Here is a 23,817-nt window from a genome sequence, read left to right on the forward strand (position 1 = left end):
AGCAATTCCACTCTTGCTTTGAGGCAAGAGGATGACCAACAGTAGAGACACCAGAGATGCTGGCAGATTGTGCCACAGAACCCGAGTTGGGACCAGTCACCAACACAATGGAGAGGCTCGCACATGAGTTAGTAGCGGCATACAAGGACACCTACTATGCTCAGCGGCGTGCAAAGGCCGACAGAGTGGTAGCTAAGAGGTCCAAAGAGATTGAGGCAAAGGCTCGAGAGGAGCTAGCTACTCATTTGGCTAGCCAACAGGCACCTTGGGCCGCAGAGCGAGCAGTGTTGTTACAAGATAAGGAGCAAGCGGAAAAGGGGTTAGAAGAGGCTAAAGCAGCCTATAAACAAAGGGAAGCTCAGGCCATGGAAGTCGGACTCTTATTGGAAGAGGTCGTAGAGGTCAACACAAGGACTCAAAAGGATTTGCGCATCCACACGGATCAGATCTACGAGTAGCGCCAATTGCTGAACACCCCAGGGACGCAATCTCCCTATTAGTCTCTATTTTCTTGATATATTTGTATAGATGTCTCCTATTTTGTAAGTTTTCTTGATATATTCATATAGCTGTCTTCTATTTTGTAAGTTTGAGTCACCAAGAGACGACTTTTCTTTTTAGGAGGATTATGTTGTCGGGAAAACGGGTAGCTAGACAGTTGGTCTGTCCGAGGAAGTTACATGGATGTGACGATTTGTCTCGCATCCCCTTGGGCACTATAGATATGTACTCTCTCAAAATGAGACACGCTTGTATGAAGAAAACTTGTATATAGCAAGGAGTTGACGAATACAATGCTGTTATACTCTCTTTATATCCATTGTTGAGTACCTTACTTATGTGTGCAATTAATCTCTATTAACCCACGAGGGAAAACAGGCAGCAAGTGTTGGTTTTATTGCTCGACCCACGAACCAAATTCGCCATTATGATAATAAGTTAACAGTAACAGGACAAATAAAGGGAGTGGAACATTTATTTGGACATGCAGTTTTTGTAAGTGGAAGAAAACTAGCACCTACAGCAGTTTAAATGCCCATTCTATGTCATTTTCCACCACAGAATCAAAATACATGTAGGACCAGATAAGAAAGGATTACCACCTCATCAAAAAGCAGGATTTATTAGAGAAAGAGGAAGCGTATGCAAGAGCCCAACGTGACACAAACCATCCTTTGTTGAAAGGAAAAGGAGGTAGATAAAGGCCCCCAACTTCTCCATCTCATAGTGATTTTTCTGATGTTGCAGATAGCCACCCATTCTTGGGCAGAATTGAAGAACCTATTACTACGAAGAGAGGCAATGGGCTGTCAGAGAGAGCATTTAAGAATGATGCTAGAGAGATTGCAAATCAACCTGTCGCAAGATGTGCATATTGAAAGGTAGATATGTTAAAACATTGCAAGTGAAAAAATCAAATCACTCCAGCTGCCTAAAGACTTTGCAGAAACTTGCTTTAGATGATAGACAATGGTATTTGACAATTAATTGACAAGTATCTATGCCTTCCTTCAAAATTAGGTTAGAATCTAGAATGAGAAATATATTCTCATTGTATATAAAAATTAACGCACTCTAAGAGTAATTAAAAGACAAATACTACTAAATAATATACAGAGCAAGAGAGAATTGAATTTGATAGCTTATATTATCATGCAATCCCAACATTGTCAAGCAAAATAAATATGCAGCCAAATTTTACTGGTATTCACCAACACAGAGTATAAGTCAAAAAATCAATGATTCTCAAGGTAACGTAGTAAATTAAGGCAATGATTACAGAAGCAAGCTGGTCGGAGAAAACTTGTTTACCTTCAACTGATCTGCGAAGCGCTGACGCTGGACAACAGGGTCATTCAGTTCAGTATATGCATTGCAGAAGACAAATATAACATTTCTTATAGGAAAGACATAAAAGCAAGCTTCAAACCTAAGCATATGCAGCTAGTTTGTAGAATTCCGTCATTAGATAAACATGCAAGGGTTAAACAAAATGCAAAAGTATGACCATTAATTCTTGTGTACTTCGAGAATTAATTTTTTTCTCATCTCATTTATAGCACCTGATGACCATCCACACACTATAAATGAAATCTATTAATTATTGAACCAAAATTCAAACTAAGCAGCTGGCTGAAATACCTCGTGCTTATTCACAAACAGTTCAAATCACTCAGTCAATTCCGGTCTGTGTCTGTGCCACTTTGCAAGGGGACTCATGATCTGGGGATGATTGATGATGAATGAAGGATTCACACACATTTCCTCCAAGAAATGTCCAACAAGCTGCCAATTCATTTATAAACGGATCAAAATTTCTGGTGCACCCATGATTATAGCAAAGCTTAACATTGATAAGTAGGAGATATTTTCCACAGCAAGTCAAATTGTGATATTGGTACACAGTTAAATCCTGATAGCACTATCACAAAGCTCAATATTCCATAATTGAATTATAACAACCTTATTACATGCAACTAAAATTTACTGTATACCCAAGAAACCAACTTATGTGAGACAGACAAGACTGAACTGATCCACAAAATCCATAACAGTCTAGATCGTCTTAAAAATCATATAATAAGAACGACATTTATGAGAGGTATTAATAGGTATGAAAATCAAAAAGGAAAATTAGCATTTCAAGTTTTCCTTGTCCGATTGAAATATCTTAAAAGCCTTTAATGGCACTCTTGGGATTAATAATGAGCATTATTGTTCTTGTACAGAATAGTGAACCATTGTTGACCTTAAACAAATAAATATGTGCATTCCATTATTGCAATTAGCATAACTTTTTCTTGCAAAAGTTCAGTTTTAGAACATTATAAACAATTAATTCCTAATCCTAGAACTGAGTTTGAGACAACTTCAATTGATCAAATAAGAATAATTTTCATTAAATAAAATTCTCAAATCCATTCCATACATCAATGCAAGGCTTTTCAATCATTCAATAATAAGCGTCTACGAAAAAAATTGCATCCACAAGCAAGACCATATGCTTATGAACTAAATTTCATTTAAATTCTTAATTGGATAGCATCAACTAAAGTTGCTAATGATACTACTCATAGTGTTTATCCAGCATTTCCCTACTCCTCTTAACATATTAGTGTTGTAGATAACCTAGAATAAGAAACAACAAAACTCTAGAAATATCCTGTGATTTTCCACCCCGTCTATCTTCAGTAACATCAAATTCCATTCCGGTATCTTTTAATTCATGAAATAGTCATCATCAATCTATTTGAAGCAGCTAACTCCTGCATAACACTAACATATCTGTTCTTGTATGTGGACTATTGATTTTCACCAGATTTATGAAATGATAAATTAACCCGCAATCTATACATATTATGTTACCAGGTACACTGCAGTGGGCTCTGGATCCTGTACTGAACTGCTCCAAGTACTGGTTCTCCAACAGGAGTAACCAAGTTCGCCCAAGGTCCTACACAAGCACCCCAAGTTCACGATATACAAAAATGTGCCAAATACCTGAATTTTCCCTTAAGACATAAAATTGTGATAATAGCTGTTCCCAGTGTTTTTTCACTTTTTTAGTGTGATTTGAGGGCATTAAAATGTGTAGTGGTAATTGTTTCAGTTGAGTAAAGTTGAAATGCTTCTATGCAGTGTTTTCTGTGTTATCCACAAAGGTTCAGTTTTGACTGCCAGAAAGAACTGCTGTCAGACCTATACAAGGCAATATTATCGTCTCTAAGTAGTATATCTTAGTTGGGTACTTGAGTACATTCTTGATCCATATTATTTGGTTCACATTTAGCATTGTTGCTCAGGCTACATTTGTGATCAGAACTTCACATTACTTCACAAGCAATTTTTTTTTCCAGTTTTTTGTGGTTCGTTTTCAAGAATTTTCTCAGAACCCGACACCCTTTTTTTGTACCCACATTTTTCAGTTCATGAATGTGTGCTCCTGTTTTGCTGGGCAGTATTTTGCAGAAGGGTTTCTGACCTTTTTTAGCCCATGCACGGAGCATTTTTTTTGTGTTTTTGGCAGAAATTGAAGGGATTTTTGGGCCGTGTCAATTTTATGTGAGGGCTGTTTTTCTGGTGCCCAGACCTACTCTAATTCTGATTTTTGTCCACATTCATTCTGTCTGACGTCATTGTTTTTATGTATTTGGCGGCTACATTTTGCAAGTATAAACCCACAACTTCTGGTATCTATGGTCAAAAGTGAAGGAACCAGTGTTTTCCAGCAGAATATGAGTTTTCTTGGAGCCACCATGTAATTTCAAACACATTTATTATTCGGCCATTGCCGCAGTTTCAACTCTCAAATTTGTGACCACAATCTTTTTCCACTCTGCAAATTCTGGGGTTTTTTACTGCCTCTTTAATATTTTATAGACCCTGTTTAGCTCGCGTTTTCTTCTGTTCATTTTTTATTTTCAGGTCGTCATTCTTCAGCATGTGATTGACAGACAAAGACGTTTTTTCTGTCAGCATGGATTTTCTGGGAAAACTCTACAATTTTGGCCAATAAAATTCTCTGGTTTTGGCCCTAAAACCCTATAAATCCATTTGGATCCATTCGGATTAAGTAGACAAAGTTCTACACTCTTTTTGGAAAAAGGGTCTTAAATATATTTTTCCCTTGAAAAAAAATCTGTTGTTTTCATAATTTTTTTCCTTCAAAAGAATGCTAGAGGACTTATAATGTTTTCCTCAAAAATTAAGTATTTGCTGCCATATGACCTGGTCAAGGTTTCTGCAGTTCAGGAGGGTTCCTTGCTTTTGTTGAGTTTTCCTATGCTGATCCATATCTCAGATTTGTGTCAACCTTAGTTATCGGATTCAGCCCTGGAGCTTGGTCCAGATCCGGATTCGTCTGGGTTCGGATTCGTGCTTGGGTCTGGATCCGGGTTCGGATTCGTGCTTGGGTCCCTGATTGGGACTGTGGACCATAAAAGTGTTTCAAATTAAATTAAAATATCATTTTTTAATATTTTCAATGTATAATTTTCTTTACAATATTAACATTGATTAATGAGTGAGTATTTAATGTTTATCTTTGACATTTGGCATTGATCAATGATCAAGTAACATTGATATATTCATACTATGAAATGAATTCGTAAGTTAGTTTTACAACTATGCATGTTTATCTTTTTTTTGCATATATATATATATATATATATATACTCACGAACCCACCCACGAACCCAAATGGGAAAAAAAATTTGCCTGAACACACAAACCCGAACCCGTGCTTGAACCTGAATCGGCAACTTAGGTGTCAACTAGTCATTAGTTTTACAAATATGGATGTTTATCTTTATATATGTATACTCACGAACCCAAATGGAAAATTTTTTTTGCCTGAACCCACGAACCCGAATCCGTCCTCGAACCCGAATCGGCAACTTAGGTGTCAACTATTCATCTAGTTCCGATTGATTTCTCACCTCAAAAATTCTGTTCTATTTTGATTAAATTTTTCACCCCGAAATTCGGGTTTGGTTTCTATAATTCATGAAGTTAATGTGGGAAGTTATGTCAGGAATTCCTATTTTCAGATTTTTACCATTTTTTTCCAAAAAAAACAATGTTTTATTAACTTCAAATCATATGGTTTCTTGCAGTCTATTATGGAGCATCTTGCTCTTCTGCAATAGTTTGGAGGAGTGCCGATTTTTCCTCAAAATCGTGGCAGCTGTTCTCAATGTGTGCCTCTGTCTACAAGGAAGGACAATTTTGTTATCCAATATCAGGTTGGACTTCTTGTGATGATTTTTGGTCAGAGGTTTTGCAGATTCTGAAGGAATAGTGGTAAACTCATTTCAGTGGCAGGCTCTTGCCTTTTGTTGCAGACCATTCTAAAGAAGGGGGCAGACTTCTCTGTTTTTGCTGCTCTAGGTTGTTGACATTTGCAAATCCAAGGAGTATCAGCAGCAACAGAATGTTCTGAAGAATTTATGGCCACTAGATATGTACAGTCTTTTGAAGGCTAGTTGATACAATCACCATTAAGTAATGGTATTAGAATATTTTTAGTATCGTAGGTTCTCGCTATTTTTAGCCTGTTATTCTAGAATCTTTGTTAATAGTCATTTAAGCTTTATTTTAAGTTGTCTTAATTTGGTTTATTTTTAGGCTTCTTTATTTGGACAACTCTTCTTTTTAGTTAACATTTTTTTACCATCTGTAAACAACTATTTATTTGTGTGTACTATTAATACAATTCATTCCACTTTTTAAAGTTTCAATTATGAGGCGATCGAGGGGGCTTCAACTGTTTAGATCCTTTCTTGCTTTATGACCTAAGGCTTCATTTGGTTTTTATTGCTCATCAGTGTATTCCGAGGCTTGTGATTTCAGAAGTCCTTCACAACCATTGTTTGGGCAAAATTTGATGAAATTTGTGGTCTACTGTCCGAAGCAAAGGCAGCATTAAAAAAATTCCTAGGATTTAAGTGTAAGAAAAACCACTTGAAAGAAAATTGCATTCTGATATATAGCTAACAAACACCAGATTCTGAACTAGAATGGCTAAAGATTCCAAACTATTTAGTGGCCTGGCATGGAAGCAGAAGCCTTATATTAGACAACTGCAAGCTTCTCTATATACAAATTTGAGAAAAGCATATAGTTACTTGGGTAATTATATTCATCATCACAAAATGATTGGAAACAAGAAAGGAAAACATAACATAGAAATAGCAAGACCAGAATCTGAATAAATACCATAGAACTTTCAAAGGATTATATTCAATGCATCAACTGACCTTGTCAAGCAAACGAGTCGTTGTTAGTGGAGGGGGACATTTCACATCAAACTTCTCACAAGCAGCTATAAGATACTTGACTGCCTCATCAGATGACAGGTCTTTAGGAATGTTGAGACCAGCAACTTCTTCTAACCCCTCGATCATATCTATCCTCCTGAAGTTAAAAAGATAAGGCTTGCTTTCAAAGTATCAAATCATCTCAAGTAAATAGTCTAAACAATAACCAATATATATACAACAAAACAAATCATTAGATAATATCACAACCAAAAACTCACTTGAAGGGAGGAGTGAAATCAATTTCAATGGGATCCTTATCCACACCATTAGCATGATATTTGATTTTATAGCCACCAGTTAATTCCTTGACTATTCCTGATAATTGGAAAGCAAGAAACAATTAATCTTAAGATATCGAAGATTTGATTGTATATGAAAGTAGAAACTGACTATCCCCAACTCATCATGTTCAATTCACTTTATGTGAAGAAAAATATTTCAGAAAACCATAAAATTGATGGTTGGTTAGTTTGATAAATAACATTGTTGTCCTAACCAGATAGCAATTGCTCTGTGAGTTTCATCAAGTCATTATAGTCCGCATAAGCCATGTAGAATTCACAGGTGGGGAACTCAGGGTTATGAGTCAGATCTATGCCCTCGTTTCGAAATTGCTTTCCAATTTCATATACTCGATCCAAGCCACCTACAATAAGTTGTTTCAAGTAAAGCTCTGGAGCAATACGCATGTATAACCTCATATCAAGTTCATTAATGTAAGTAACAAACGGCCTTGCAGCAGCTCCACCAGCTATCATATTCATCATAGGTGTCTCCACCTGAATATCAAATTTGGCTTCAGGTGGCAAAATCAAGCAATAAACAACAGTAATGAAATAAATAAAAAATTATATAACTAATATGAGCAAATTAGGCAAGATCAATACCTCCAGAAAGTTAAGCCTGTCAAGAAACTGCCGTACATAAGATATTATCCTTGATCTTGTTATGAATATATTTCTAACCTCTGAATTAACCATCAAATCAAGATAGCGTTACCGATATCTTGTTTCCTGTCACTCAAAATTAAAAGATAATCAAGAGACAACTTCACCAGAACACTGCAACGTTTGAGAATAGTGGGATTTTTGTAGTTCTCTTCATGTGGATCAATCAGAACATAAGACAATATTTATTGGTTTTCAAGGACTTTAAATAAGAAGCCAAACAGAATAATAAGAAATTAGAGTGTGTGTCATTCCAACAACCTACTAGCTCATAAGAAACAACCTCTAGCAGTGTGAATATGTATTCAAGCAATTAAAGGTTCTCAAGCACATTCACATAAAAAGAAATAAGATACCTGATCTTTCAGGACATATTTTTCAGGGTTTCTGGTCTGACCAGGACATCATACGCCAACAATTTTATCTCCCTCACTTTCCTGCATGTTGATCAAGAACATTAGATTTGGGGGTGAAAGCCTCTTGATTTGTAGGTAATAAAATCCTTGGAGTAATTATTAAACCTTTTCCTGAGCACGATCATCCTTAACCCTCTCCTGAGCTCTTTGTCTTGGCATCATGTGTAAGCAAGGTGATAGAACCTCCAAAGACTTAGGAAATATACTAAGCTCACCCATTTTACTTTTGCCTGAAGCACAACATCAACAATCCATCTTACCAAGACTATTAACAATAGAATCACACTGAAACACATTGTATGATATTATACTTGGAATCAAGAAAGTCAGGAAAATAAATGCTAAATATTAATGTAAAATTTCAATACTTTCCAATATTTTGAAATTCATACTGTGTATCCTAGATTAAATTCTAAGTATATACGATACTTCTTATGATCAAAGAACTAAGCAAAATGGAGAAGAAAAAACTCTATAATCACAACAATCAGATTCATGAAGATCCCATACATAAATATAAAGTAATGCTTCACAAGGACACATCCCCTGTGTTTTTAGCTTTGTCCCTTACAAAGAACATTCTGGGGACTCCGGGACACACCAGAAACATCTCCATACCCTATCAGTCCCCAAAATTGAGATCATCCCCAAAATGCAAAAAAAATGCAGTCCTCCCCAGCAGCCCAGTCATGATTCAACACAGGGATGGTTGGGCCTCCACACCGCTTCAAACAAAACCTAAACCTATTTCTCATTTTGACATTTACAAACTTTGTTGATGAGCAGCAAGTGAAATACAACAGTTGATAAGAGGAGTTAGGGCGTCAAATCCACTACATTAAAGATAAGTTTTCTTTGTCGTACTTTAGTTATTTTCAATTAAATCAAAAAAATTAAGACATGGGAAGGGCAAATTGAATTCACTTTTCCTTTTATAACTTGCAGCTTTCTTTGAAACTCTCAACCAACAAAAATCATAGTATGCAGTTAGAATACTGAAAATGAGGAGGTTGAGATTAAAATGGAAGAAAGAGATAGACCTAGAACTTAGAGGTAGAACTCATAAGAAATATGGCAGCCACTGAAGGTTCCTCAACGAAGGAGTGTACCAAGGCCAGCTAGTTCAAATCCATTTAAATTTTTTTCCAAACTGCTTAAAACCTATGCAAAATGCCATGTAACCCCTAGAAACCTCTATAGCAATTCATAACACGAGTTGATAAGCATAACAAATAACAAATGTCCCCCAAAGGATATAAGGGCAGCTATCCTTGAGATTATTGTTATATTTCATTTATAGGTAGTAAAATGTTGAATAGTTGTGAAGCTATAACCCATCTGAAAAAGATTGAGACATATAGATTGCATATGGAGGGGCAAACCAAAAAGACAGGGATATCCATTGGAGAGTTTGCATCCTAGTGTGACATTGCCTACAAGATATGCAATCTGCCTCAACATATCATCATAGCATTATCTGCATTTCCTCTACCACAACCCATCTTGACAATAGTTCCTACAAGATTGTAACCTTCTTCAAGTTATAGGTCAGATTTCAGATCTGCCACCTTACAACCAATCCAATAAGGTTCTCCCCGATCCAATCTGCAATAAAGAACTCGCTCTAATACAACCTGACACAGGGAAAATGAAAGGAAGGGAAAGAGGTGGAATAAACTCAACTTGAACCTTCCAATAAACCCCTCCTCAGAGTTACACACAGAAGCATCATACAGAAATTCAATTAAACAACAGTGAACACGAGGCCAGATGCAGCATATTCATAGGTGTAATTATTTAACATTGCATACAAAACAGCAGCACGCCCGACTGTGAGGCCTTCCAGGTTGCAGCCTTATACACAATAAGAATTACAATTTAGAGTCCAAGCTTGCATCTTCAATCTTCTAGTCTTTCTCTAGGAATGCTACCTTCCTACATCTAAGGCACAAGTCTGCTAGTCAAGCATTTAATTATAATTTAGGTCCAGCCTTAAGGAGTAAATCAAAACCCAAGCAAAGGAGAACATAAGATCACACGCACTTAAGGGGTCCACACGTGTGTTAGGAGTTGGGTCCAAAATGCGCAAGATGCCACGCAAGCATAGGAAATCATGCCAAATGAAACGGCATGCCTTGCTGGAAGAAAACTGTTTGAAACAAAGATCGCAAAGAACGACACAAAACTTGAGAGATATAAAACATTAGAACTTGCGCACTTAGAACAAGGATCTAGGATAGGTCTTCAACATGACATCAACTGCCCACAACATGAAACCAGAAGTAGCAACAGCTACTCTGCGAACAGCAGACTAGTACAAAAAATAAGAAATACTTTTACTTGATACAAGATTGCTCAAAGACCCAAGATGCTCCTACATTAGACACCTGGGATTAATAAAGAACTGGTGTCCACATTAGGCATCCCTAATAGTCTGACTTGAATCATAAAAATCCAACTCAGCTTGTGTAATCCATGAATTGTCTTCAGCGGGCTTATCTTTCCACTGAACTAGGTATTCCATGCAGTCTTTTCCTCTCATACTCTTGTTTATTCTACTATTCAAGATCATCTCAATGCTATTTGCCTTGTTCTTAGGATAATCCAAGTTGTCTGTCGATTCATCATCATTAAAGAATGTCCATACTCGTTGTCCGATGTGTGCCACATAATCTTTAGATTCTATGTTCATTTTGGTTGCTCTGCGCAAGTTGTTAATTCCTTGTAACTTTGACAAAACAAGTGTTCTGATTTTCAGATCAGTCTGATCTAGATGCATGAGTTCCCCTAAGTATTGGTCACTAGAACATATTGTCCCCTCTAGACAGATTGGCATTTTCTTTGTGGCTTTTATAAGCCTTCTTATTTACTAATGTGGTTAGTTAGTTACTAACTATTAGTAATCTTGGAATGGGCACCAATCTTGAGGAAACAACTATGTTGTTAAATAGGCCAACCTAGAGAGGGACATGTCCATTCAATGAACATGCCCCTTGAGTTAGGTATAAGGGGGGCCAAATTGCAGATTAGAAGACACACCGAAATCTATAATTTTTCTCTTCTAGCAATCTGCCCGATTAGAATCACCTATACAAATGTAAATATTTGCAGAAGATCCATGACCTTAACACAAGTGGTATAAGTACCACGGGTTTCTTAGGAAACTCTTCCAATGGATATTCTCCATCCTCCCTCACCTTCTAGATGTCCTCCTTCACTGGTGCCTTCTTATTATACAGAGTATGATCCCTTAATTATACTCTTCATTTTGTTTACATCTGCAATTAGGCTCTGATAACACGTTGAATTCCGAGGATCACTTGCAAATGTAATAGCACTACCATGCTTTTTGGTATGTGTGTTTCAAATGCAACCTCTTAGATTTATATTGAGAGTGGGGCACAAATAGACATGTCCCTTCATGCAACATGTCTATTCATGAATCAGATAAATAATAGAATAAAAAAATTAATCATATATATATATATAAACTTATATCTCAAATATATTAAAAAAACACATATATAATAGATTTATCCTATTGAAGCTACAAGCATTAAAATCTCCAACTAAACATCTCAACAAATTACCCAAACTCTTGTTCACAACCTTAGTTTGCCCATCTGTTTGTGGTTGAAATGTAGAACTAAACTTCAGCCCATTATTCATCTTCTTCCAAAGTGTCTTCCAAAAATAACCGATAAACTTAGTATCTCTGTTTAAAACAATATTTTTAGGCAAACCTTTCAATCTTATTACCTACTTAAAGAATAATTCATCCGTATGTACTACATCAGATGTCTTCTTACAAGGTATGAAATGAACCATCTTTTAAAATTTGTCAACTACTACAAAAATAGAATCATTACCTCTTGGAGTTCTAGACAAACCAAGAACAAAGTTCATACTGATGTCTTCCCAAGACTTATCAGGTTCAGGCAATAGTTAAAAAAATCCCAAATTCTAATTAGTTCCTTTTGTTTGACAAACTCTGCAACTCCTAACCATTGTTTGCACAACCTTATAGATATGCGGCCAAAAGAATCTACCAAAAATCAACTTTATTGTCTTATCAAACCCAAAATGTCTAGCAAGTCTGCCACTATGCTTCTCCTTCATGATGTTCTCTCTCATAGATCCTCTGGGGATGCACAACTGAATTCCCTTAACATATCTTCCTAAATGAAATAATCAATCCACTTATCACTTATCATCTGTTCTTTACAAACTTTCCAAGGATCTACAAAATCAAGATCAATTTCATACAAATACTTCAAATCATCAAAGCCACATACTTAACTCTCATCTCTGTCAATAAATTCCTTCTACTTACTGCATCAACAAAATATTTGACTGTCCACTCTTATGTTTCAAAGAGAAAGAGAAGTTCTGCAAAAACTTAACCCACTTCATATGTCTCTGATTCAACTTATTCTAACCCCCCAAACACTACAAAGCTTTATGGAAATTATACAACACAAAATCTTTAGGCATCAAATAATGTCTCCATTTCTTCAAAGCTTGAATAATAGCAACGAAGTCTTGATCATAAATTGAATATTTTCTTTTAGCATCATTCAACTTCTCACTAAAGAAAGCTACAAGTTTTCCCTCTTGACTCAAAACAACTCCAATAGCACTTCCACTAGCATCACAATGAACTTGAAAGACTTTACTGAGGCAATTCTCCAATCTTTTGTCTCAATGGTTCAAAGCTTTTTTATGCTCCATGTGTCCACTTGAAATCCTTATTATCTCCACTGATAGTCTCAGTCATAATATTGCAAATAGAACTGAATTTGTTTATGAACTTCCTATAGAAATTTGTCAACCCATGAAATGATCTTACCTCTCTAACATTCTCTGGTGTAGGCCAATCAAGAATAAGTTTTAGCTTTTCAAGATCCATCTTCAAACCATCCATTGAAATAACAAAACCAAGGTACACAATCTCTTTCTTCGTAAATGAACATTTCTTCAAATTAATAAGCAAATCTCCTCCTTCAATTTCTGCAATATTTGTTTGGCATTGTTTCTTTCATTCAAAATGTAAAATTGCAATTATGTTATCACATGCCAATGATATCATCGAAGGACACATACCAAATGAAGATTATAAAATAGTTGAGGTAAATATCCTTTATAAAAGCATAAACTATCTTTCATCCTGTTCAAAAATGAAGGTTAACACTATTAAAGAGTTTCATGGCAGCCTCATAGCAGGATGTAGAAAGGACATAAGAAAAAATATTCTTGGAAGGGACATGAGAAAGACATAGTTAAGCAAGTCTAAGAATGTACGAAATGCCCAAAAAATAAAGCAAACACACGCAGTCGAATTACTTCAACCCTTACCAATATCAAGCCACAAATGGTAGAGCATCTTCATGGACTTCATAGTAAACCTTCCCAAAGTACCAGGAAAGATTGTATACACGTAGCGATGGATTGATTAACCAAATACACACTTCACAGCCAAATCTATAGAATATAGAGCACCTCAAGTTACAGAGGATTTTTTCCAAAGTGTTCAGGTTACATAGGTTTCCACGAAACATTGTTATCGACAAAGGTAGCCGATTCTTTAGCATGTTTTGGCAGGAATTTTTACATTTGGCAAGCACTAAATTGACACCAAGCTCAAGTTATCATCCTCAACCCGATGGACAAACAAAAATAGTTAATACAAGGATAGAAGGATATTTGAGGAATTACATTACAAGTCAACTGAATGCATCAGTAAAGTGGCTACACCTTGGTGAGTACTATTACAATACTACACACCATCTATGCATTGGAATGAGCCCATTCAAGGCATTATATAGGTATGAAGCCGATTCTTTTTGGAGTTTGATTCTTCCAAAAAGTAAGGTACCAGGAGCTGGTCATTTTGAACAAACAAAACATGAACATTATGAGAGTTACTAGAGATAACCTACACCATGCACAAAACCAGCATAGAACCAAACTGAACAAGCATTTGAGTTTGGGGAATTGGGTTTTCTTGAGGTTACAACCCTATTTACAGTTGTCAATAAAACCTAGTGGCGCATAAAAATTTAAGCCATGATTCTATGGGACCTACAAAGATTTAAGAAAAATTGGTGGGGTAGCTTGTGAAATCAAGTTACACGATAACAGTTGGTGCAGGAACACCTAGCCATCATATAACTACATGAGATCATAATGGAAATTTTAATGATCTATGTTAATTCTTATATGTTGCAACGTCATTTCATGTAAAGGAATCCAATTGAAAAGAAAAGTTGTAACAAAAATGTAATGTTGTCCATATTGTCATAGTTGAGGTCCCAATTGATTTAATATGTCAAGAGTTGTAAAATAACCCTTGAAAGGGTAAAGACCATGTACAAGGTCATTAAATGGTCATTTGGATATGTCTTGAAGGTTTATGCAAAGTCATGGCATCACATTTGTAAAAAGTCTCAAAAGTTATCAAGAAGATGGAGTTGCAAAAAATGCAGCAATGCAAAATTGCATTAAAATTGTAAAAGGAAGTCCAAACGTCAAGGGTGGCATTTGTAAGGTCTAAATTGACGAAGAAACTATAAAATTCATTGTAAGGTCGAACCAAGCAAGAAAGGGAAGAAAAATTAAGATCTTTTGGAGCACTTTGCACTTGTTATTTTGATTGGTTTTTCTAGTTCTTTTATCATTTCCAGCCTCTGTACGGCCATGTACAGCCTGGAAACGATGTATTATTGATATGGTTAAGTAGGAAAATGAATAATCCTTCTATTTCTTTTGGTTTGAGTTAATTTCATGCAGATTTGAGAAAGTTGTGAGCATTCTATGGATAATAATTTTCAGATTTTCAGAATACAATCATATTGAAGCAATGTTTACGATTACTTAATGGATCTTAAAGGGATGAACCTTATATTTCTGGAAACAGGGATGAATGAGCTTTCTAATGCAATTGTTTTGATATGTTTTTGTTAAGTTTTGTAAAAGTTATGACAGTTTTAGTGAAAACAGGTTTTTAACCCTCTTCAATGGAGTCACAGAAAAATAGGTCTCGGTGTAGAGACCATAACTTTGGATTCTACCGTTGGATGTTTCTGAGTTTTGGATATGTTGTTGGGGACCAAACTGTGCCTAAATTGGATGGTTGGATTGAATAAATAAGACTGGGTTTGAAAGTTGTGAATCTCTGTGTGTAGATCTATCTAGAATGGCATAATTGAAGAATATATTTTCAAGATTGATTTGTTTTTGATAATGGTAATTTGATTGATGTTGTATTGGGAAACATATATTAATGTCTCTATAATATTGAAGACATTGTGTTGATGATTGAACTCTATGGTTTATTAGGGGATCTTTGTTGGAATCCCATGAAGCTCTGCATCAACAGTAGGATCCACATGTCTACTATGTATCATGGCTAAAGAAATACTTGGCCAACAAATTAATCCATGTAAAGAATTACCCCTACTTGATGATGAGGGTAAACTCGTCCTAAAACCAAAAAGGGTCCTCAACATGAGGGAGAATAAGTGGAGAAATAAGACCAATTTAGAATATCTCATTAAATAGAAAGGCTTGCTTGAGGTAAAATGCAACTTGGGAAGGAGCAAATATTTTTTAGCACCCAAACCTTAAATTGCTCAAGGACAAGCATAATTAGGAGTGGCAGACTGTAATAGCCCTTACTTGTACTAAGTATTTAATAAATAAACCAATTCACGGAATATATTAATTAAATATATATTTTATCCAACATCAATGTGTCATTAATAGAATAACTAAATAAGTAAAATAAATATTAAATGATTATATTGTATATCTATATATATTCAAATAAACAAATAATTTTTAATTATATAAAGCTAATAATTATTAGATACTAAATAATAATTAATAAATAGATAACTATCTATACCGTCAACACTAGGTATATATATCGTTGACAATAGCAATGAGACTCTTGCACAGTCTGATGATTCTGCAAGGCCACATAGGAGGTAGACCGTGCAAACACAATTATTCTAGAGAGTTAATAAAAATGAAACAAATGCAATTCAATTGCTGATGTGAACGACACTATTGATATTCATTAAGGAAATCGTAATTGATATTACCCAAGTAATCAATAATCTAAATCGGTTGTAGTACAATGATAAGAGCACTCTAATATCGACTAATATAGATTTAGTAAGAAGATCATGTTGGCAAGTGAATCCAAGGCGATTGTACAGATTTTGTCATTGATGGCAATATACATCATTGGTATAGTCACCAGTGTTGGTAATAAGTTTTAGTATGTCAAGAATGTGAAAAATGCAGGAGTACGGGAAAGGAATATAGAGCACAGTTGGGCAGTCTCATTCAGTGACGACAAAGGATTTTTTCAGATGGGTCTATAACTTCTAGAAGATAGTTGGTGTTAGTATGTGATGCACTGAGTTACAATGGTGTAAATTGGCACGTGTTTGAGAAGAAAATGTTACAGGACAGTTTTGTTGATCGGGCAATTTGGCTTAGTAAATTGAATTGACTTGGCAATTCAATTACTCAGCATTATTGGGCCGACATATCAGGACTTCTCTTGGATGGCACAGTTTAATATTGTATATCGATGAGTGTATGAACACGTTTTGTAAAGCCTTCTCAAAGATAACTAGAATAGAAAATCAAGTGGTATAAAGGAAAGCAATTTGTATCTGAGAATATGAGATACAAATGTAATACTATTGTGATGTGCCAGCCTTGATGCTGGATGTCAAAACAGAGAAGATGTGAACTTCATTGGAACTAATCAAGCATTGAGATGCTATGTATAGTTCAAGCTTTTGATATAATACTTTATTGTATTGGACAGTGGGTCCTTGAAAGTGGCTATAACCTTCATCCTCAAGCAGTGAACTCCCTTTTTGTTCTCTCAACTCCTAACAGGGTTGCAGACCTTTAACAGAATCTAGTTTCTTAATAGGTTCAGTCTACTAACAGGGACATTTTCAGATTGGTGCATTATCTTGTGAGTTCAATCCCCATTGGGGTTTTCCCTTGCCCAAGGTTTCCTCGAGAACAAATCATGGTGTAATGAATTCTCTTGTTGTATATGCTTTACTTTCATGCTTTGTCATTTCCGTTATTGTAAGGTATTGTGGTGAAAAGTTTAATTTGATTAAAAGTGTTGCAACACTGATTCCCCCCGCCAGTGTTGATTGATCCGAACAGGCCAAGCTGTTAGCATGATAACGGAACAGTGCGATCCAAATACAGCAGTACCATTTGATATTAATGTGGCTAGTAATCATTTAATAGCAGTCTCTCACACACATACATATACACACAATTAATCTGAATTGTTAATGAAACTATAACATATAATTAGACTCAGATGCTATTATAGCTTGACTTATGAGAGGGGAAAGAGGGGCAGTCTAAATCCAATAAGGTAGCTCCCAAGATAGGGTAGGGATTAGCGTTATCTTTAGCCCTGAGGGCTTAATCCCAAAACAGGTTCAAGGCTGAATCTATAAACTTTTAGGGAGCCTATCAATGGTCTTTAACCACTTCGGGAACTGCCTCCAATGTCTTATCCCTTCTCGAGAATTGAAGGATTATTAGTTCTGTCCCATAATATACATTAAAAAATGGTCAATTTTAATATTCATTGCCAATTTCATATGTTGTATGACTATAAACAATATTTGCTAAATTATCTTAAATGAAAATCTGGTAGTGACTGCGCTTTCACTTAGCAGGCGACATTACAGTTCCCTGGTGGGTATGTTACATATACCTTCATATGGTTTTTTGTCATTATTTACTCCAGCTTTCTTTAAATAAACCATATGGCAAATATGCCTGATAAAAATATACAAGTCAATAAAAACCATTGTGTATTGAACCATGTTGAAAAAACACATACTAGAGTACGAATCTGTGGCTTACAAAAACAAAATGGGCTGTGCAACTGAATGCATATAAATGAGATTCTGTCATCGTTCCTTTAATTGAAAATGTAAAAAGCTGTGATTGTAATACTCCTATCACATTTAATGTCACTAAAGCAGAAACCTTACTTTATTGTTGTCTAAAATTTTCACATAGGCACAGAAAGTTTATTGCATTGATGAAAATTCAACCAAAATATTGGCGTCAATAAAATGTGACTCAATTAACTAAGGAGAACCACACACCTGGAAATCCACGAATGCCAACAATATCACCACGCTTTACACCAGCATGGAGCTTAACAAATTGAGCCTCTTCCATTCCTGAATTCCTGAAAACAGTAACACGTTATGTGTGTCAATACAAAATGAAGGGGTATATCCAATGCTAAGATGAATTCGAAGATAGAAATTTTAATTTCAAGATTGAATTCACAATCAATCAATTACTTGAAAAAAATATTGAACAAAAAATCAATGCTGATTAAAATATGAGAAATCCCATATGTGGAATCTCCAATATCTTTGAGATGAAATAGATTAACCATAGATGAACTAGAATATGGTCAAACTAAAATTTTCTAGGACATAAGAACCCGGACCATTATTTGTGTAAACATAATCACAAAAACTTATTCATTCCAATAAACTCTGGTTGACTTTTCAGCAATACATTTGGCACATCAAATTTGTGAAGGACAAAGCAATCTGATAATACAAGACTCAATATCACTGTACAGATAAGAGCTTGGATACAGCGCCCTAGCAAGGTGGACGCGGAAGGGGAAGCAGAAGCAGATGGGCAAGGATGCTGATTCTGATCTGAACTGTGCATCCACAGCATATCCAGAGGCTCCTCTCGGGGAGCATCCATAGGGCACCCAGGCACTTCCGCTAGCATCTGCAGGTCCCATTTGGCAAAAACGTGATTTTCAAACAAAATACAATTTAAAGCTCATTCAAACATGTGCATAACATATTTAATTCCTTTTTTGTTTCAAAACCCTAAAACAGCCATGTAGGGGTCATTCATTCATTTTTCATCTCATTTTGTTTGCAGCTAGGCTCTCTCTTCTCATTTGGGCTCCAATTTGGCATTTTGAAGATGAGGTGATTATTCTCGAAGAGGATTGTTTATGGAGTGCGAGATAGCTTCCACATAGGAGTTGTAAGCATCTAATGTAAGCATTTTATCCCATTCTTGAGCCCTTCAATGAATTTTTTGAGATCTTGATGAATTCTTTCAAGTTTGGGAAGAATTTTTTCTCTTTTTTTTCATTGTTTTTTTAATATTTTTGTATCATTTTCTCACACTTGTATGCTTGATGTTCTTTTTTTTTTTTCTAATTTAAATTTATTTAATTTCTTATTATAGCAAGAAATTAGATTGTATTGTGCATGAATGGCTGCCACGAGTAGTCAAAGTTCAATGGGAGAACAAGGAGTTGATAGTTTAAAAATTGATGTAGGATCTACATTATGGAGACATACCACAAGATTATCATAGGTTTTAGGAGGTGGCTCATTTCTTTCAAAGTGTAATGTTTGAAGTAGCAAAAGCAAACCATTCGATAGCTCATATTCCCAAGTCAAACTTCACTTTATGGGTTTTGCTGGCCAAGGAATGGGAATGTGCAAAGGCAAAGATGGCAAGGGGATGTCTAATGCACAAATAGCAAGATGTGTAAAAGAACAAGAAGTTGTTGAAAAATTGGCTAAAAGATCCAAAAAAAAGTTTTTAACCAAAAAGAAAAAAAATGTAAATACACACTAGACCAATTCTATCCTCAATACATCCATTCTTGCAAGTACATGTCCCACAAGAAGAAGAGGACGAAGTATAAATTACCCCCCGTAAACAAGATCCATTAGACACAACATTTAAGATGGAGGCAAGAGAGATCGTTGATCAAGCCATTGCACATTGCCTCTATGCCAATGGTCTTCCTTTCAACTTGGTGAGATAACATATTGGAAGAATATGGTGGAAGCCATCAATAAAGAACTGACTACCATCCTATTGCAAAAAGAGAAGACTTCTCTAGAGAGATCTCTTCAACCAATTGGAAATTCTTCGAAAACAATAGGTGTTTCTATTGTGTCTAATGGATGGAAAGATACAAGAAACGACCACTAACTAATGTGAATGTAATGTCCCCCAAAGGGCCTTAAGAGTCATAAGTAACCTCTATGAGTAGGCATTGTTGAGTTGCATTCTCTAGGAGAACTCTAAGGTGAAAGCCCTTGTTCAACCCACTGCAAGTAGGTATGGTCAAAAACCCTCTACGAGTAGGCACAGTGGAAGTCCTGTGTGCAACTCCATGACTTTAATTTTATGCTCCTATGAAGTAACTATGGTGAATAATCTTACGCTGAGATAACATTGCTTTCTATGCAATGAAAATTTATTATTGACATCTTTCATTGCAGCTATTTATGCCTGCCATACTAAAGATCTCTCTTTTGCTAAGAGGGAGCATTGAAGATTGTACTTGCAATAGAGATCTTTATCTCTGATTTTGCCATATGTTAAAATTGGGACAATACCTTTGTATTGTGTCATCAGCTAAAGGAGACATTTATGTTGTTATTAAGTGAGCACAATGTGGCATTGAACATGTGCTAGGCATACAAAATGCTAAGTCATGTGTTTGGAAAAATGAAGAGACTTTCTTTTGGAAATTGAAGAGACCTTGAGTTGTGATATAAAGAGTCTCTCTATTCAATATATATATGTGATTGTTTTCTGTATATGGCATCAAGTCGAAAGCATTGTATTTAAACATCTATGATTAATAAAAGAGATATTTCTCTAGTGTGGTTGGGTTTTTCCCTTTATTTGGAGGGGTTTTTTTTGGGTAAGTCATTGTCGTTTGTACCTATTTTATTTATCATTATTTTTTAGCAAAACATTAACACCTTGCACCTCCTTGCATATTCTTTATCTCTGAAAAAAGATAGAAGGCTTATTGGGTTTACATGTAAACTCACCTATTTTCTAATTATGTCATAGGTTTCTCTTTCCTTGGAAATTTCTATGGCTCAATTCATGATGTTGGTTCAAGATAGTATGCTCCTGATTCACAAAAATGAGGTCAAGGCTTTTCAGTATTTGGATCAGTTCAAAGACATGCTGGATCCTGCTGAGTTAAATCAACTTGAGAAGAAAATGGAAGAGCTACAAATCTCCAGTAATGTTCAGCATTCTACTACTGCTACTAGTGGTAGTAAAGAGGTCAAAGAACTTGGTGACAATATTCCTAAAGAATGCATTCTACTACTGCTACTAGTGGCAGTAAAGAGGTCAAAGAACTTGGTGACAATATTCCTAAAGAATATGTGCTTGCAGGCTGGAACAATGAACTTTTGATACAGATATTTTGCAATCACTGGAGTCTAATGATGGATGAGGACCGAATAGAGATAATTAGCAAATGACTGAATATGTTGTTATTTTGAGATCTTGTTTTTGAAACATGTGCAGGTGCTCTAAGGTTTGTTTACTTTATGTACTCCCATTTTGGGTATATGTGATACTTTTCCCATATGTATTCTGATGTATAGTGCTACTGGGTCTAGATACTGAAGTAACCGCTTAAGTTAGGTGCTCTTTCCTGATTACTTTCAGCTAAACTTCTTGTATTCAGTCTCTAAACTATTCTAATATCATATATATAAATGCATCCAAAACCCCAAAAAAATTGCATGCACCCAGTTCTCGCACCGACATTTGCATTGGCAACTTAAAATAAGAGGCAATGAAAAAAATAATTGCATACAAATATCTCAACAAGGATGATAGATGCAGAAGCAAAAAAGGCATTAAAAGATCATGAAGGAAGAATGAATAAGAGATTCAATACTTGTCTTATATTATTAAAAGACATTGAATTAGTTGTCACAAATGCTACAGATATTTGGAATGATGCATATCATCTCAGGAAGCCATCAGATGATCCTATTGAAATTAAGGATAATGATAGCAGTGACAATGATGATTTTGATAACACTCCATCTATCATAGTCACACTAGGAGAGGTGCATGCACTTATGAAAGAAAAAGAGGAAGAAGCACTTGAGGAAGAAAAAGATGAATATGACCCAGAAAGAATTGCAACAGTAGTTATTGCATCCCTTCCTCACTCTCCACCAAAGATTGGTAAATCTACTATGGAGATAGCTTCTGCAAGTGAAATTGTGAGCACAACAATAGTCACTTCAATTGCTCAATCTTCACTAGCCTCATCCTAGCTCCAGGTATCTAAAACAGAAATGCCAAGCACTTTATCAACTAAGTTTCCTGTCACTTCTTCAGCGACCAAGTTAGCTACCTTAGCTCCTTCACCATCAGTTAGTGTAATAGTAAGTTCTACAATTTTGTCTCCATCTATTATAGTAAGCTCTATGGTTTTGTTTTCATTAGGATTATCTGTATCCACTTCAACTCCAATCAGTTTAGATACTACTATGGGTACTCTACCGAGTGTGACACCATTTTTGGGAAGTGTTTTAGTTTTTGATCTAGTTAGCACTTCTATTGGCATTCAATCCTCAAGTCCTATCCATTTTTCATTGTTAGCCCTTCTATCTCCACTATTGTGTCTATTCCAAAGGTCAAACCAGTAAACACAGAAGTCAAACAAAAGCATCCATTAAAACTTCTGATCACTGGAAAGGAAATTGAAGAAGACATTGACTTAGATACAGAGATAGTGATACCAAAGATTAGCTTTGACACTGCTACCATTGAAGAGATGAGGTTAGCTAGTCAACTCATAGAGATGAAAGCTACGTAGGAGCAGTTAAGGTTTGAAAGGGATAAGGAGTACAGAATAATTGAGAATGCCAAAGATATAATTACAGAAGCTATAGGTGTTGAAGTAGATTCCACTCGACACATTTTCATTTAGTTAGAAGAGGTAGTACAAAAGTTTAATGAAGATCCTTCTAGAGCATATTGCTCAATAGATAGCAATCAAGCAAGTTGAATTGTCCACACTTTTGGGTAACTTTGAAAATTATTTTAATAATGCAGCATCACTTTTTTCCAAACTTTGTGATGTTTCTAGTTTTACTAAAGAAATAAAGGATAAGCTAAATAAGATTGACGTTGATATGCAATCAAGTGCATCCAAGCTAAAGGTGGACTCCTCCTCCACAACCTCCCTTCACACCAAAATTAGATATATGGGAGATGTGCAAGCAGAACTATTGAGAGAGGAAGCAAGGATCCAGTCTACACTAATAGACATCTAGAACATGATCCTTCCTATCATGGATACAATGCAGAAACATATTGCTCATTGCAAAAAATTGGTCCAAGATTAGAACTTCTCAATGGCTGATCACATGATCCAATTATCAGTAGAAGTTCAAATTTCTCTCTCCACCAGTCAAATTTTGCAACAGACTTAGGATAATACTTTTGCCACCATCCTTAAGGTACATCAAGATTTTCTACCTCACTTTGGTGTACCCATATAAACTATATATGTAGTCCTTTAGCATTATTGTGAAAAAGGGGGAGAGATTCAGCATAATAAATGAGGAGAGTTATTAGTATAAGTGAAAGGGGGAGTTAGCACTCAATAGAATTAGCATGTGTACATAAGTATCTTTGTATATACATCATCAAGAAGATATATGTAGAAATGTATATGTAGCAGTCCTACAAAGAGTTCTACAAAGATCAATTTAAAAAAACCAA

The 23,817-nt window shown here is 35.5% G+C and overlaps 1 pseudogene across 1 annotated transcript in view; it reads right to left on the reverse strand.

Annotated features, from left to right (window-relative positions):
* The window catches only part of LOC149531685 (lysine--tRNA ligase-like), a 65,637-nt pseudogene extending 46,387 nt beyond the window's left edge, over positions 1–19,250 (reverse strand). The window contains exons 1-10 of the transcript XR_016358743.1: positions 18,849–19,250; positions 18,357–18,442; positions 8,290–8,414; positions 8,125–8,205; positions 7,709–7,834; positions 7,318–7,600; positions 7,040–7,136; positions 6,759–6,915; positions 2,142–2,286; positions 1,813–1,880 (exon numbers count right to left, since the gene is read on the reverse strand). The product of XR_016358743.1 is annotated as a lysine--tRNA ligase-like (transcript). The remainder of the gene's footprint in view (positions 1–1,812; positions 1,881–2,141; positions 2,287–6,758; positions 6,916–7,039; positions 7,137–7,317; positions 7,601–7,708; positions 7,835–8,124; positions 8,206–8,289; positions 8,415–18,356; positions 18,443–18,848) is intronic.
* Positions 19,251–23,817: the final 4,567 nt, after the last annotated feature.

This window comes from Cupressus sempervirens, chromosome 11 (assembly GCF_028749045.1).
Source record: "Cupressus sempervirens isolate cs-2001-9-10 chromosome 11, ASM2874904v1, whole genome shotgun sequence".
NCBI classification, from domain to species: Eukaryota; Viridiplantae; Streptophyta; class Pinopsida; order Cupressales; family Cupressaceae; genus Cupressus; species Cupressus sempervirens.